This window comes from Syngnathus scovelli, chromosome 9 (genome assembly GCF_024217435.2).
Source record: "Syngnathus scovelli strain Florida chromosome 9, RoL_Ssco_1.2, whole genome shotgun sequence".
NCBI classification, from domain to species: Eukaryota; Metazoa; Chordata; class Actinopteri; order Syngnathiformes; family Syngnathidae; genus Syngnathus; species Syngnathus scovelli.
Window position 1 is genome coordinate 9,886,912 of NC_090855.1, and position 16,855 is coordinate 9,903,766.

Below are 16,855 nucleotides of genomic sequence, written 5' to 3' on the forward strand. Positions count from 1 at the left end.
AACCAGTGACATGGGATGATTTCCCGCCTCTGACAAGCTCCAGTATTGAGTATGATAACACTTACTTTGTCTTCATCCTTGGCTGGAGTATAATATCAATCCGTTTGATGATCCAACAAAGCGAGTGGAGCACTTGTGTATCAATCTTCATACATCGCTGCCTAGTGTCTAACAAAGAACCCAGAATGGGATCATTCAATCACTCCCGGCCTGCGCTGCTTTCGCTCCACTTGGCCTTCTCTACAGCTCAAGCGTTTCATTCCTTGTCAGCATCTCTCCTATTTTTCATCCCCTTTCTTTTCCCTGTCTCTCCCGCTCACTTGTGGGGGATAAAGACACAAATAACAAATGATCATATCACTGGGTGTCCATCATAAGTAAATGTGACACATCCAAATAGAAACTAGAAAATCTTCAGAGGGCGCCTTTCCATTCAAGCCACTTTTTTGTGTCAACTATTCACAACAGTACCGCCAATCGGAGGGATGCAAGTAAAGCTTCATATTTCTACATTGTCAATAATAAAAGGCTTGGTAGCCCACATGGGCAGGCTTAACTCACACACATATTGTACACTAACCCCTCATCTAATGAAAGGTATAAACTAATGTTTGACTAATAGCTCAAAGCCTGACCTCAAAGGCTTTATGCAGCAAAACATGTATTTATAGTCTATATTAGCTGTGAAAACGTGGATGCAATCTTATGTACAAATAAAAGTTCTGCTCTAAAGCAGATTGGATTGTTCCTTCTCTATTTACTTGATGCCTGTATTAAAACATGCTCTGCAGTAGGTCTCCTATAATGTGAAGTCTACACTGATGCTGTGCTCTTCCAATGAAATATAGCTCAATCAGGGGCCACCTAGCGATCAACTTTTACTTGTCAGTTTTGATATATCCAATCATCGCTTTGGGTTGTTTTGTGATGTCTAATGTTCTGTGAAAATGGGCTTTTCATATTCTTTATTGTCTCTCGCTCTCTTTTTTGCTTTCATCGACAAAAAATGTATCCACACTTTTGTGAAATAAAACCTCAGAGGGCGTAGAGGGGAATGGGGAGAATGAGTGGGGTGGGGTGTGGGGGGGGGGGAAGCAATGAAATTTGACCCGTTTAAAACTGTATCATTTTCTGACCATACCTTAGGGCACTCGGCATTTATCGGTGGGGCTGGAGAAGCAGAGATCACCGGACTGGTAATTGTTTCCTCTAAATCTGCTGAGCTCTGAGGAACACTGAGTGCAGTTTTTCATCAGACAGAGAATGAGAAGCAAAGAGGACAATAAGAAGAAAAGCAAAAAAATGCTATAGTCCACAAGTGTTGGTTTTTATCACTTCACCAAACAAGCAAGATTGCCTTCCACACAACATTATTATTAACTTGTGTCACATGTTCGCAGAAGAAATGCTGACTTTAGTTTCCAGCACTACAAAGCTACTATGTGTGTTATAAACCATAACATAAAAATGGGGCAAAAAAGCTACGTTGCACATACTAATATCTATTTTATTCGACACATACACGAGGTGTTTAAACCACTGACTTCAAATGCCTACTAGCTGAAGGCCTGAACCCAAGTCTCATAAAGCAGAAATGTGACATTCTATTCATGCAATGACAAAAAAAAAGTACTGCGCACTTGGACCAATCTGTCTCTATCACTCCTTTCATACAAACATTTTCCCACTTTATTTTCATTATGGTTGTAGCTGTGTTTGACTTTTAGATACTATGCGTGCATTTGGCTTTGAAAGTTGGAAATTTACTGGTGTGGTATTGGCTCATTTTTCATATCCATTGTTGACGTGTCAGGGTGTCATAGCTGTTCCACAAAGCTGTTAGATCAGTCCAAATGTATAAATCATCCAGGATCTGACACACTCATTTAATTTAGGGGGCTTGGCGCAACAGCGCTGCTATTAATGAAAAATCCCTGCAGTTTGCTGAGTGGGACCGTTGAAGCTTTTTTTTTTTTGCTTTATTTCTATTAACATGGATATTTGGTATGATTTCCCTCAGTAGCCTGTTGGCAGCCAACTTGGCTGTCTGTCATTTATCATCATACGTTATGTTTGTCAATCTGTTGAATTCTCTCAGAAGCGCTCACAAAAATCACTTTGCATAATAGAAAAAGGGGCAAACTCAAGTGAGGTGGGGGTGGGTGAACCTTTCACATTCCTCAATAGAGTGGTGGTTCCAACCCCAGAGCCTGTGTTATTGTTTTCCATCTGTGAAATAAAGTAACAGGTACTTAATGTACCAAAAACAATTTGTACAGCAGTTCTTTTTCCCCATCGAAAGTGTGCAGTGCTCGCTGAGGGCTCCCCTTATCTCAGCAAGGCTAATCCATTTTCACACTGCGCTCCGGCGCTCTCATTTTACAGCTGAGGAGCTCTCCGGCTCCACGCTGGGCTTGAAATGGGACCCCAGTCACTGAGCCCCCTTGGAGTTTGCGTAGGTAAGTGTGCAGAACAAATGCTGAAAAAGTCTTTAAAAAGTTAAAAGGGACTAGTTTGGCATTTTATACCACCTTCTCCGCAGGTCCTACCTGATCTCTTACATTTTACCTTTTCCCAGTGGGAACTGCTTTGCTTGAGCACTGTTATGCAGGAGCATGCAGAATGACAAAGAGGGGTGGAGCAGACTCTTTTGCTATTTGCCAAAGAATTCATTTCTCATTCATCTTTTAAAATAAAAAAACAAAACTGTCAAATGTATTGATAGTTCAAGATGATTAGGAGAAGCAGTGCCATCATGTGAATGAATCCATTCATTTATAGACATTTTAATTCAATTGAAATTGTCTCTCCTCTGAGTACCATATTTTCCGGACTATAAGTCGCAGTATTTTTCATGGTTTGGCTGGGGCTGCGACTTATACTCAGGAGCGACTTATGTGTGAAATTATTAACACATTATTATATAATTTCACATGTTATTCTCACACTAAAGCGCAAGAGGGCGCTCTAGGTCTGTGTTGATAATTGTCTTCATGAGTCCGACATAATCGATGTAGAAAAGAAGGCACCACATCTCCTACCTCTGATGTTAGCGGAGTTGTTTAAAAGTGACACGGAAGATGATGATTTTGTTGGATTTAGTGATTTGGAGTGTTACGGTTGGTTAGCATGTTATTTATGCTATAGTTATCTGAAGAACTCTTAATATGTTATGTTATTATACCAGTTCATTGTTTATGTGTCATGTAACGTTAGCATACCGTACAATTATTCAGCCCGTTGTTGCCTCTATTCTATCTTTATTTTAAATTGCCTTTCAGGATGACTTGTCTGTTCTTGGTGTTGGATTTCATCAAATAAAATTCTACCAAAAATGCGACTTATACTCCAGTGCCACTTATATGTCTTTTTCTTCTTTAGTATGCATTTTATGGGTGTAATGCACGGTAATTGTTTTACCTTTTCAAGTAGATCAGACTTTTAATACAAGAAAATACAGACTATAATATATCGCTGGCGTCGGACGAGAACGACATGTCAGAATTTGATACATTTCATTATTTTTCCCACTAATCAATTTTAGTTTAAGTTTAGGTACATATGATCATACATACATACATACTGCAAACCAAATAACTCTGCTTTCCTGGCGTACAGAAAAGGGCTAAAAATAGAGTTCTTGAAAATCTCTCCATACGTTTTAGAAAGCTCAGTGTTTAACCATAAAACATTTGCTTGGTGTGGACGAAGGCCAAAATTATTATTTTTCTTCTTTTTTTTAACAACAGTCGTGTTTATGTCTCATCCAAAGAACAAAATGAACTACATCACATTAAGAAACAAATGTATAATTTACTTGCAGGCCAGCTCACATATCCCTTTCCCTAGCCAAGCCTTGGAAGGTAACTGGCCTCTCTTGCCCAGTCCCTTCAGCCCCATCAATCCCCTGCTGCGGCCCTCATAGCACATGCCCGCTTAGATGAACCAGCCAGGAGGGCAAGCAGGCCAAAACTCCCGGAACGCACAAACATGTTCATCAGCTGAAGACCCATCGATCTCTCACAACACTATCAAAACTAAGAAAAAGTATCTACTATATATATTTTTTTTCATTTGTTTTTACATGGGAACAGAAGTAGAGGGAAAATACAATGGGTAACATTTAGAAAGAACTTTAGGTAAAAAAGGCCATGCAGCATAGATTTGTGTAAATAAATGCACAAGACTGTTGCTGTGATTCATAGTTTAAACTTATTTAGCCTCATTGAGTTGACCCCTCTAACCCAAACAACTGTGATGGAGAACATGAAAAAATCCCCCCTCTCTAGCTCTCGTCTCTCTTCTTGCACCCCCCAGCACACACACACACACACACACACGCACAGATCTTTAGTCTGACCACCCCAAAGCTAATACATTTGACTCTGAAGGTCATCTATAGTTCGCTGTGAGGTTAAAGAGAAAGAAACACTCTTTTTGTTTGCCTTCTCATCCTCCGGAGATGAAAGGAGGAGTAAAACAAACAAACACTTTTTTCTTCTTTTGCGCATGTCTTTGATTCTTTTTATTATACTTTGTAAAATGTAATGCTAAAATATTCTTTGGAGTCATCACCATAATCCAATTCCTGCGACATGTATGGCTTTTCTAAGTAAAATAAATATTTTACTCCTACTCTAAAACAAGTGAGACCATGCAGTCTATTTTGGTGGGTTCACCCCTTGGGCCAGTTGTTTACATTAAGATGAGCCGGATTCTTTTGCTCCCTCATTTGGAGAGATTTAGCGTTTGCTTTCTCATCCATGTAACAAACGCTGAGAGAGGCCAGGCTCGAGTGCATTTGAATGGGCCGCCTAGTTGCTAGAGGAAGGACCTCATAATCACTGGCGAGATGACAGGTGGATCAAATTTCTAAACTTTTTGTGTGAGCGGTGACAGGCTATCAATCAGCACAAAGATGCTGTTTTCTTAACCCTGGAGTTGAATTAAGTTGACATCCTGCCCCAGGAGAACTGGAACAACTTGCATATTAGCAATGAAAAATGTTATAAGAAGAAATTTTAGGATTAAAAGAGACATTTTAAAAGAATCAGTTTGAGGTTTTATGGGAAAACAATCAAGGAAAGTATCTATCTGTATATGCCCCTGCTTTATCAGTATGTGAACACTTTTAATGAAACAAGATCCAACTAGACTCAGAGATGTATTTTCCAGCGACGAATCATCCTGATGTAGAGCAACATTAAATCGGATCTACCACCTTCCAGTATATAAATTTACTTTTATTGAGATTTGACAAGGGGGTGTCACAATATCAACAAGTGAAAATTAATTTCAGGAATTCTGTTTTAAATATGAAACTCATATTTATTCATTCATTCAGAACAGGAAAAAAATAAAACAGGAAAAAAAATCCATCATTGTTGTTTCTTCCTTATATATGCACATACATAGTATATGCATATATTGCAAATGGTCAGTTGATACCCTAGAGCGGTTTTTCAATTTAGAACTTGAATGGTACTGAACAGCCTAAGTCAGAATGTTGGCACTGATGGACTAAAACGCCAGCATCAAATCAACTTAGAGCGCTATCATAAGCATGAAGACAAACTACTCTCACGTTTCTAAGTACAAAAGTCCACGTTGGGTTACTTTGTCACAATTCACTGCAAGATTTCCCTCCCTATCCGTCATTTCAGGATTACGAGACATTTGCACGGCGCTGTCACCTGCTCACTGGGGGTAATAATTGCTATGAAATAGTGTTATGTACAGCTGAAAGGTAAGTGCTCTGATAGACTGTGAATACACTCCAAGGATTTCTGTTTCACTCTGTGTCTGGCCTCTCACTTCTTCTTAACTCCTCCATCGTTTTATTTTTTTATACTGAAACCCCATCCTTCCGCAACATATTTTTTTTTCTTTTTGCTGCTATGGATTTGTTGTCATGGAGGCCTGACAATCATACTGACACCACTGGCAGAAAATGATTTTTTTTCCCCCACCCGGTCCTTGATTGACTACATTTGTGGGGTGTAACTCTATCAGAAAACGCCAGTCTCCTGCTCATTCAGTCATCCTTTGTCAGACTTACTGGTGTGTAGCGGAAGAAAGAGGGAGAGGAAGTCAAGTAGAGACATGGATGGGGGGCTTGTGGAGGAACAATAATTGGGGCTCTCAGTAAAAGGTCAAACTGATATGAGTGGTAAGGTTTTATGTTTTAATGTTTCTTCTCTTCTATCTCATGCCAATCCTTATTTAAATTCTACCCTGACAAGAGACAGACAAGCATGACGCTGTCATGCTGTGAGGTTGTACAAAACAAATAGGCGTAGAAATTAGGAGTCGACATGCATTGCAAGCACCACATTACATGACATGCAACTGACTTTAAACAAGAGGAATTTGTCTCGCTCAAGCACTGCACTCCTTACATGAGGAGGGGTTAAAAGAGTGACCAGGGGTTATATGGCGTGAAAATGCATGTGCACAATGGACGACTTGAATTGTAAAAGATTCAAAACGACTTGAATGGTAAAAGATTCAAAACCATTTCCCCCCCCCCAAAACAGACAGAGTGTAGTCCAGAGTGTAGTTCTTAAAACCTTAATCCAACACTTTGTAAGGCACCAGCAGTGACCACAATACTTCAAACCTCACATATTCGCTTCTACAGCTTATCAGTTGGCCGAGCCAGAAGAGCTGTCCACTCTCATTCTCTCATTGGAGAGTGCATGTCAGGACCTATTTGCCACTGGTTACTTTGACAGTGACATCAGTGATGACCTCTTGACACCGTCTGACAGAGAAATGCTTCTGGAATAGTGTTCCATTACAGAAGCGAGAGAGCGTGGACACCAGGCGGATATGTTGAAATGGAAAAATAAGAAAACTGGAAAAGGCATTTAGACCTGTGTTTGACCTATCATGTTTCAGTCTTGTGTAGGGAGCCTCTATGAAATCAGAAAGTGACATATAATAAAAGCCTTTGCGATGCTCTCACTGTCCACCACTGACTGTTACTGAGGATAGAAATTATTCAATTTATTTGCCCACTGAGCCATTTGTTTCATTTTGTCCATATGATGCATGTTACTATTTTGCTTGAAATTGACTTCTTGATAGGTCTTCAATGGCTATTATGCTATTTTAATTATAGGCAGTTACACCATAACTGGGCAGAATGGTGATGTAATTTCTTGTGTCATATGAGTTACTTTGGTGACTATTCTAACTTGGAAGTAACTGCTCAAAAAATAGGACATTTTTCGCACCAAACAGCAATGACTATAACTTGAGCACTTTGCAGAATTTACTGGAAACATTTTATAACGTATTTGACGCACTAAAATCAGAGCAGTCACTTGTGAGCTCAACTTGGCGGGGACTAGTCATTATTTCAGCCTTCTTTCAATAAAGACATAATGCTGGTCATAATGTCGCTGACAACATCAGTGGGCACGTTAAAGGACAAGACAGGGTGGACAACAAATTCAGGGACATCTGCAATATGATTATGAAAATGGATCATATATCATGAGGAAGTTGATTCTCCATCCAACATTGCCATGTGCTGCTATATTCAGCTTCAACTCAGTTTCGAGTACCTTGCGCACTTTGACCTCCTGCTTGGACTCCAGCAAATCAGTTTCTTCTTCCGACATGCTTCCAATATTAAAAGGAATGAGAGGAACTGGTGAATCAAATCGGCTGTATTCATGCAAAATACCCTGTATCCTACAAGTAAATTTATAGTCATTAATTACAAAAGTGATAAATCATCTGTATACCGTGAACAAGAAAGAGATTATTTAAAAAAAACACTGGTGTTGATTTATAAGATGTGACAGTAATTTTGGAAGAGGTATTGCTGCCTTAGCACTGCTTATCCGTCCCTAGAGCTCATAAAGTCATATGTCACCAGGTGAAAGCTTTGCAGGTCAATCTTAGGAGGCAGAGAGCATGCATTATAGCCAACTATCGTTGCTGGTCTTTGCCCTCCTGATAAATTACATTTATGAAAGCTGCAATTACCTGATTACCTGGCCACGCCGGCTCCCACTGGATTCATCACGACCCTATAATTTTATTCAAATTGCCCATGAACCTGTGGCCACAGTGTCAACAGTAAATGTCATTGTGATCCGATTGAGTGTAAGTAATTTCATCTGCATTGTCACAGTAATAAGTGCAATAATAAGGTGTCTCTTAAAGTCCCGCTGGAGCATCTTCACCATAAGTACCGCCCACATGTGACTAGCAGTATGTTATGTTTCATGCTCCTTATATCTGAGGTAGAATGACCTCATTGGACCCCTCAATTTATAGACTCCCTATGTTGCCTCAAACCAGCTACACCCTAAAGATTAAAAACAACAACAACTCACTGCTGGAAGGGTAAGAGCCCTCCTATGGTCCACCATCTCTGACTCGGCATGGAGGCAGTTCTTCTGAATCAAACAGAGCTATGACTTAAAAAAACAAAAAAGAAAAAACAAAAAAAAAGACAAGACTATAGTACTCTTAAACTTGCACATTCAAGGTGATCAAGTTGAAGAACCCCAACAACGATTCCCATCACAGAGCGGGGCTGCACAACGTGAAAGTTGGCACGAGCCTGCAGTTGATTTCTCATGCATTCATAAATCCATTAGTCTAAACTTTTCAGAGTATCAGTTACATTAAGCCTCATTAACTTCTTTTTTCCTGCTTTATATTAGCTAATTAGCTCAGGGGTGGCCACAAATTAATTACCATCTTCTACAGCCTTGTGCAATTGCATTGTGTTTATTTAGTCTCTTCTATTAACTTTTAATCTTCCCACTCGTAAAAACAGGCAATTAACATTTTTTGATAAACAAAAATGATGCCAGCTCAGGGATAATCAGCAGCTCTGCATGTCGTCCTTACAAAATTACCCTGACAGCTAATTTGACCCTCGCACCATCCTTAGTCCACACATAGCGCCTTTAGATTAGTTTGTATGTCGCTGAAGAGGCGGCAATGTGTTTTTATTCTCCCTTGTCATGAAACTACATGAACGAGCTTCCTACTAAAATATGACTGGAACTTTATTCAGTATGTATATAAAGAATGTTAATGATATTTTGTCATCTATTGGTGGTGTAGGTGAGCAATCACCCATGCAATCGCAGAAATGCTTGCAGAAGTCTTCAATTTACGTTCGGGTATTTCAATAAACTAACACAACGGCTGGTTCATTAGCCTATTGATTCATTAATGCAGCGATTATTCTTTCTCATATTCACACAGAACAAACAGCGGTGATACAAAAAGTAACAGTAATGATAATTCTAGCCACGGTTGAACTCTTGTTAGAGCACCGGTTGGCTATCTGCTTTGATGAAGCGGCCCATTTATACGCTGTCTCCAAGCACAGGGTCATCCTTCTCCATATTCCGTGTATTGACCTGGGTTGTTCCTTTTATTACAAGCAGGGTTTTTTTTCTTTTTTTATTGAAGGATGATTACATTGAATAATGTCAAGCGAGGACCAAAAAAAATCGACCAGGATAATGACGTTCCGGAGAGAGAGAGAAAGTGATGGGGTAGTTGAGGGGGTCGATGGCGGTGCTTGCCCTGTCTTTCTGTGCCGGCTCGCAAATTGAGTCGCATCTTTGCTCATCCATTATTTAAGGACGATTGGACTCTCTTGGCATCTATGGATTTGATAATCATTCCCATGTCCATATTAAATATGTGACATAAATATCACAGTAGGTGCTTGTCAATAAGATAGCACCAGCATAAAACAAGGGTGTAAAACAAACTATGCATGGGTCAAGCTGAAATGAGAGCAGATGTTTTTCTCCTTCAGAGACAAGAAGCCACAAGAGAGTGTGGATAATACTGTTAAAGCTTCCCTGAACAACAAAATACAGATTACCTGTAACTAACCGGTATTATTGCAGTTCATTTACTTTATTATTTACAAATTTGTATATAATGAGATCCAACGAAGGCATTGTATCAAAAATGTCAAAAAAAGGGAAAATTATTATGAACTTCCCTGAGTGTGATACATTACTATTGGATGCCACTGCAAATTAAAAATCAAAAAGGAGATTGTTATCCTTTTGTAAATGATGACTTTTCGATAGACATGAACTATTAGCTGTCAATACAGTACATTGTGGTGATTGTGTTCAGTATGTTGTGCATCTACTTTCTTTTTATGATGTACTGTGATGATGAATATTAGTTTTGGTAAACACCTGGTCTGTAATGCACTTTTACAAATTACACTTCAGGCTTATTATTGTATTGCTTGATTGCTGCAATCCAATCAGATGGCATTATATCTCACTAGACATAAATTCATCATTAAAAGTTCATGAACAAATACTAGTCAGTGTCCCCAAATGTCATTTGTGGGTAGATTGTCCATTGTCAGATTGTGTGGAAATCTAAAAAAAAATTGTAAATCTCAGAAGTAGTGGACTTTCCCTTTTTTGTATCAGTCAAAACTATTTAAATTGATATGGTTTAATCTGTTGAACAAATTGTTGCCCATTAACGAGACAAAGGGCCAAGAATCACACCCACAATTGAGATTCACTCTGGCAATTTTCCAGTGTCAGACTCAGTACTGACGGAAGGTAAGTAAATAATTATATCTGACTCTCAATGTCAAATGAGGAAGCTGGCGAGGCTGACGCGCTGCTTTCAACTTGCTTTTTATTTTTCCCTTTCTCCTCTACAGTGGCTTATTAAGGTCACCTTATGATTAGAAAAAAAATAATTAAACACAGCCTGCCAGCCATATTACTAAATAGCAAGTGGTGGGTGCAAGGGACTGTCCAATGTGTGCATCAGATATTTATCCAATGTTGAAATATTGCCCTCTTTACCCATCAAAAATCTCAATGTAGGAGCTCTGGAGGTACACTTTAACCTCAGTTATAGTGCAAAGGTTTTGCAACAACATAAAATTTTATGAAGTATTACTAAGGTAACCTTTGACCATGAAAAAGAAACCAGGTATCTAGTCATATGAAAATGTGTCTGTGTGGGGAAATGAGAGGTGTGTGTGTGTGTATGTTGGCTGCTGTATGGTTGTAAGTGCCACATAAATAAGGCATCGGTAGGGCTGATAACAAGGACCAGCATCTGCCAGGCAGGCAGGCTGTATGTCTCCTCTTTCTACGATGGACTCTTCGTCTCCTGTGATTTTCTCCAGCTGCTGGCCATGAATACTGGCCTATGCACTTGAGATTAAAGCACAACACATGTTTCTCTGCAGGCTAGACAATACATCATCCTCCTGATAACCCATGACAAACGAACCCACATATTGTCTCAGAGCAAAGGCGGAATGTAGAGGACTGATGTTTAGATGTGAGAAGAACATGGGACAAGATGTTTGGAGGAGACACGGAAGCAGGTGGCGAGAAGAGTGTTAAACCGAGTTTTTTTTGTTTTGTTTTTTAAGACAGAATACTGCACTGTAATTGTTGTGGCTAATACGTATGCAATAGCACGGGTGGGTCTATGAAGTCCTAACCAATCTGTCAACTAATTCATGTTTTCTCTATTGGTCTTTAATATTGTATAGGATTTTGAAGATTCAGTTTTGCAAAGGTGGCATGTAATAATGTCATTTATTCCCAAAGACTACTGTCTGGAAGTGTAGCCAAGAATTTGGATCTTTATAAATATGGAGCGCGGGGTAATAATAATTGTGTGCCACCATGCAATTCAAGTGCCCCCTTAAGTCTGAGGCACATTTTATTGCAGTTTGTGATAACCACGTCTAAGTCCACATTTTGAGACTTACAATAAATACATTCATCCCTCAAATCCATTCATCCGCATGTGTGAGACCTCCAACAATGAATAGTCCTTAGATAAAACATTACCATTAAGTGATTTCCAAGATCATAACAGGTTTTTTTTTTGAAAGATAGACCTTGGCCAACATTACTTAAAACTGTGCATGAGTTTGGCTCTTAATTTTTATAATTCTTGTGTTGATTTCTTTAATTTATGTTCATTGAAAACAAGAAAAAAGTTCAGTCCAACTTGCGTTAATGAGTACATAAAGTGAATAAGAAACATGTGTAACCACAATTTGACACCACGGTTGCCCAAAATTAAAAATATATCTCTGTTTTTATTTCTGTAAAGTTGATAAATTAGAAGCATTTAAACCATTTTAATTTAAATAAGGGTATACAAGGGATTAAATAATGTTTTGAAAGATTTTCGATAAAAGGACATTTTGACGCTACAGTAGCTGGATCTCTTTTTGTTTTTGACCGGTGGTTTTATTCAATTGGAAAACACTTGAAGAATATATAGTCATAAAAAAAACATGTGCTTCCAAGGAGTAAATTATGGTATTATTTCATATTCAACTTTAAAGTATAAAAAAAAAAATGTTTAATTAATTGCATCTTGAAGTGTGGTTTTCAAAGGCCATGACATGTTTAATCACAGAGAAAAGTTCTATTTTTTAAATATAAATGTATAATACAATATAGTAGCTGTTTATATGTTTCCATGTACATAAATAAAGCTTTTCTCCCAATAAAAGCCACATCCTTTGCTTTAATGGGAGCACGGAGTATAGGTAAGTATCAGTGAAGCAGGGAAAACAAATTCAATAATAATTAACTTGGGTCATCTACTCATCAGCTATGGCTCATAAACCTTGGAGAAAATTTCCCCCAGAACTTTTCCAAGCCTCCGAATCTCCACCTACCACAAGAGAGATGCTTCCACCCAAAAAACAAAAAAAAAACTTATGTTTAAGTTATATAGACTGATAATGGTGTTGCAACACATTAACCCCCACACAGTTTATGATATGCATGAAACTGTATAATGTCTTTTATTGTGGTAGTAAATTGAAACCGTAACAGAGCATATTGAAGTACAGAGAATGGACAAAGAGGGAAATTGTGTGTTTTTTTTTATTTCACTCCATCTTACATTCAGCTCTTGAAAACCACTTTCACCTATTTTTAAGTCCTCTATCTTTTACACTGGCCTAGACAAAGCGCATTCCCTCAGTGTGTCGGCTTTTTTGTTGTGTGTCGTATCGCTGCGCTCTATGCTGGCTGTCAGTTGGCTGTAAAGCTAATATCGAGGCCGCCTCTGTGGCTGGCAGACACAATCAGACTCTGGAAGCCGGGCTGATTGGACTGACATACTCCATCAAACCCAGCATCAGAGAGTCTCTGACCATACACTGGGGTCTGACTCCTTCGGACATCACAAAGTGGAGTAGTGATTTATTTATATATATATATGTATATATATATATATATATATATATATATATATATATATATATATATATATATATATATATATATATATATATATATATATATATATATATATATAAGACGTCTTTTTACTGGGTTATTTATTTTAAAAAGCATGCACACAATAAGAGGCATGAGTGCTGACTTCCACCAACACAAGTTCCTGAATGTCAAACCACATAACGGCACTCCTGTAGCTTCGAAGTTGCCACACAATTTAATGTTTTAATGTAAAAACATGTGGCATCAAGGTTTTCTTGGCTTAAAGTGTTTTTGATCTCAACCCCTCAACTTAAAATACCATATTTCCACATAAAACTGTTGGTAGTTAAATAATGGCGCTCACTTTAATCAACTTTAATCACCCACAGCTATTGTAAAATTGAAATGTATGCGAGAATATGGCATTTTTGTGGGACAGATCACCACTCTGCAACCAACACTGTAATTATGCAGAATAATTAAGGAAGCACACTAAGCTCATGTGTATGTTTTAGTCATTTCCACCCGGAGGGAAGAATATAAAAGGTGTGAGAATGAAAGAGTTTATAATGTCAACAGGAAAAATGGTTAGAAAGAGTATACAGTCAGGCCATCAGTCACCTTTTTACGCAACCTTCTTGTGAGACATACAGTGCAATTTAGGTGATCAAACTTCAGATTACATACACGTCTCATAGTCATTATAAATGAATGACAGAGTTAACTTTAATGGAGAGATACACTGTCCTTTACCATGCTGGGTAGTTTTGCCACTTCATTCTATAAGCCAATGCGACCGGGAGGAAATAAACAAATAAATAAATAAATACATAAGTAAGTAAGTAAATAAATGTGCAACTAAGAAAATATTTACACAAGTGTAGCAGTCATGCTCTTCAGCACATTTTGAAAGTGATATTTCCCTCATCCTACCACTTCGTGGATCAGAATGAGTACCTTGCACACAATTTTAACCTTTGCCTTAACCAGATTTTCATGACAATCACTTTCAAAATCAAACAGAATTTGTGATGATTGATATGCATGCCAAAGCTGGAGAAACAAGCACTAGCCGACCTCATCATTCTGAAGGACCACTAAAATCAAACACAAATTTGTTCAAACTTAGAATACCTTGTGGAATACAATGGAAAGGGTTAGACTGCTTCTGTCACAAAAAAAATATAATGTTCAATTAATGACTATATGGTTAATTAATCATTCAGATGCTCAGTGAGACTTGCTGAAGCCTCGCGTGCTGTTGTACATGACAGCAATTTGCTCATTTAACATATGTTACTGGTTTTACAGGTTCGGTATTGTGTTGTATTGTATTATGTTGTGTTTTTTTAACAGCATTACGTGTGATCGTAGACAAAATCTTATAAATAGCATGTGTGTATGTGTATGCATGTGTCTATCGACATACAGTACACTCAGGTTGTTATAGTTTGTCATTTTTTGTTTCTGTTAGTTTTTATTCAGTCTTGAGATTTGTTTTTTTTAAATGTAGTCAGTTTTAATTATTTGTCATTAGTTTTCGTTACATTTCAGTAGTGACATCAACTTTTTTAATTGGCTGCTGCTAGATGACACACAACAACAGGATAACGCCGAGATAACTGTTCTAACGTCCTTCTTCTGTCGACTATCAAAATAGATACATTTAAAATCAACCCCAAAGGATCATGTGTGAAATTGTCAAAGACAAAAAAAAGATGTTTTTGCTAAAGTAAAGTATAGTCAGTTTTAGTTTTGTAAATGTAAAAGAATGTGTTTTTTTTTTCTTTACCAAAAATGGTTTTTCGATTGTAGTTTTTGTTATTTACAGCCACGAAAAAAAATGAAGAAACTGCCCTTGTTTCTTCAGGTTAATTTTCATTTCAAAAGTATTGTGTCGCTAAAGGCACATTTGTTTGGACCACTGTAACAATGAAAACAGATACAGCTCATGATAGTTAAATTTAAGAGCTGATCAAGGCAGTTTTTTTTTTTAATATGACCAAAATTACCCAATAAGTTCTTTCATAAATAGAACTAAAGTAATTGTATCTCTATAGGTGACAAATAAAAAATAAAAATGCTGGAACTCAGTAGACTGTGCATGTTGAATACATGCAAGCTGTAGAATAGGAGAGTAAATTTGAACAACAAAATAAACTTGGAAATGTGATAAGTATTGTTGGGAAATGAATGAAAATGTATGCCCTGTAAAAAGGTGTGACTTTCGTTTTTTGTCACTTGAATCCACCAGTGTGTGAAAAAGCTTGCCACACAATTTTATTTTCATTCCTCCTCGTGGCGATTGTTCAGTGCCTCTACTGAATGTGGGGTTGAATTAATGATACATCTATTCATTATAATTTTATATAGCCAATATGCAGATTCAGATGTAATACAGCAAGACAAAAAACAAATTAGCAGAAGGCCTAAGGAATATGTTTTATCCTCTTCTCTGTATCCTCATGGCATATGGCTACCTATTTGCAACAAGAGTTCATTTGCAGATATATAAAGAAATCAGCACAGGGACAAATAAAATTATGTAATAAAACTCAACCAATAAGAAATATTGCAGATGGAACATATGGCACTGTCAAAAATGATCACCTTAGACACCCAATACAAAATACCGGCAAGTACAATTTCAACACGTTCTACCCGAAATGAATTAATTCACTTCATTATAGAGTGGAAAGGTAGGAGTTATAATTGTCTCAATTAAAGCAAAGCAATAAAGGGAAGACAATGTATACGTGATTTCTTTTAATTTAGCCGCCATCTGTTTGTTGCAATTGAACACACTGTAATATTTAGCTTTTCATTAGTTTGCTTTTCGCTAAGTGAGAGAGATTGCTGTGTGCCAGCCTGCTACTTGGAGTTTGATGAAAATTGTGGATGACTGATTTACAATCATCACATGCACCAAGCCTTTAACGGCTCTTAATGCAGCTTGCTTTGAATCCATTAAAAAAGTCATTTCTGGTTCCGTAGTCTGGAATTCAAACACAATCTCCGCCTGAAATGCACAGTTACTGTACGCAGTAGCGTGAATAGCGCAGCCTTCCAGACCGCCTTTCATCTGGTTTAACTACTAAAAGTCTCTCAATAGTTCTCCAGAAGCCTCTCAAGCATATGTCTCCTCATCTGCTTGTCTTGGAAAACACTTGGCAGAGTAGATGAGGGGCGGATGGAGGGAAGTAAGAGTTGACTCGACTCCCTTCCCTGATGGCCTCGCAGGCCCTGCCGCCTGGCTCGGCTGCTGCTTCACACAGAGCGAGCGCTCCCCAACCTGCCATATGGGAGCCATAGCGCTTTTCTTTATCATCCTTTCTTTTATGCCTACTGGTTGTGGCTGGCTTTGTTGTTCAGGAATAATCAAATGTTGATAGCATGGTTCAAATGGACCATTAAGTATGTGAGAATGCTCTATGGAGATGGAGCAGATAAGAGAGCAGGAGCCAGGCAGTCTGCCACGTTCAATAGCCAGCCTAGTGGCGGTGCTAATTTGATTATAATATAGTCATCTCCGAAGATTAGAGCTATTCAATTAAATATTCTAATTAACCTGAAGTATTAGGCAAATGATGCTAATTACAAATATCCTCCAGAGAGCA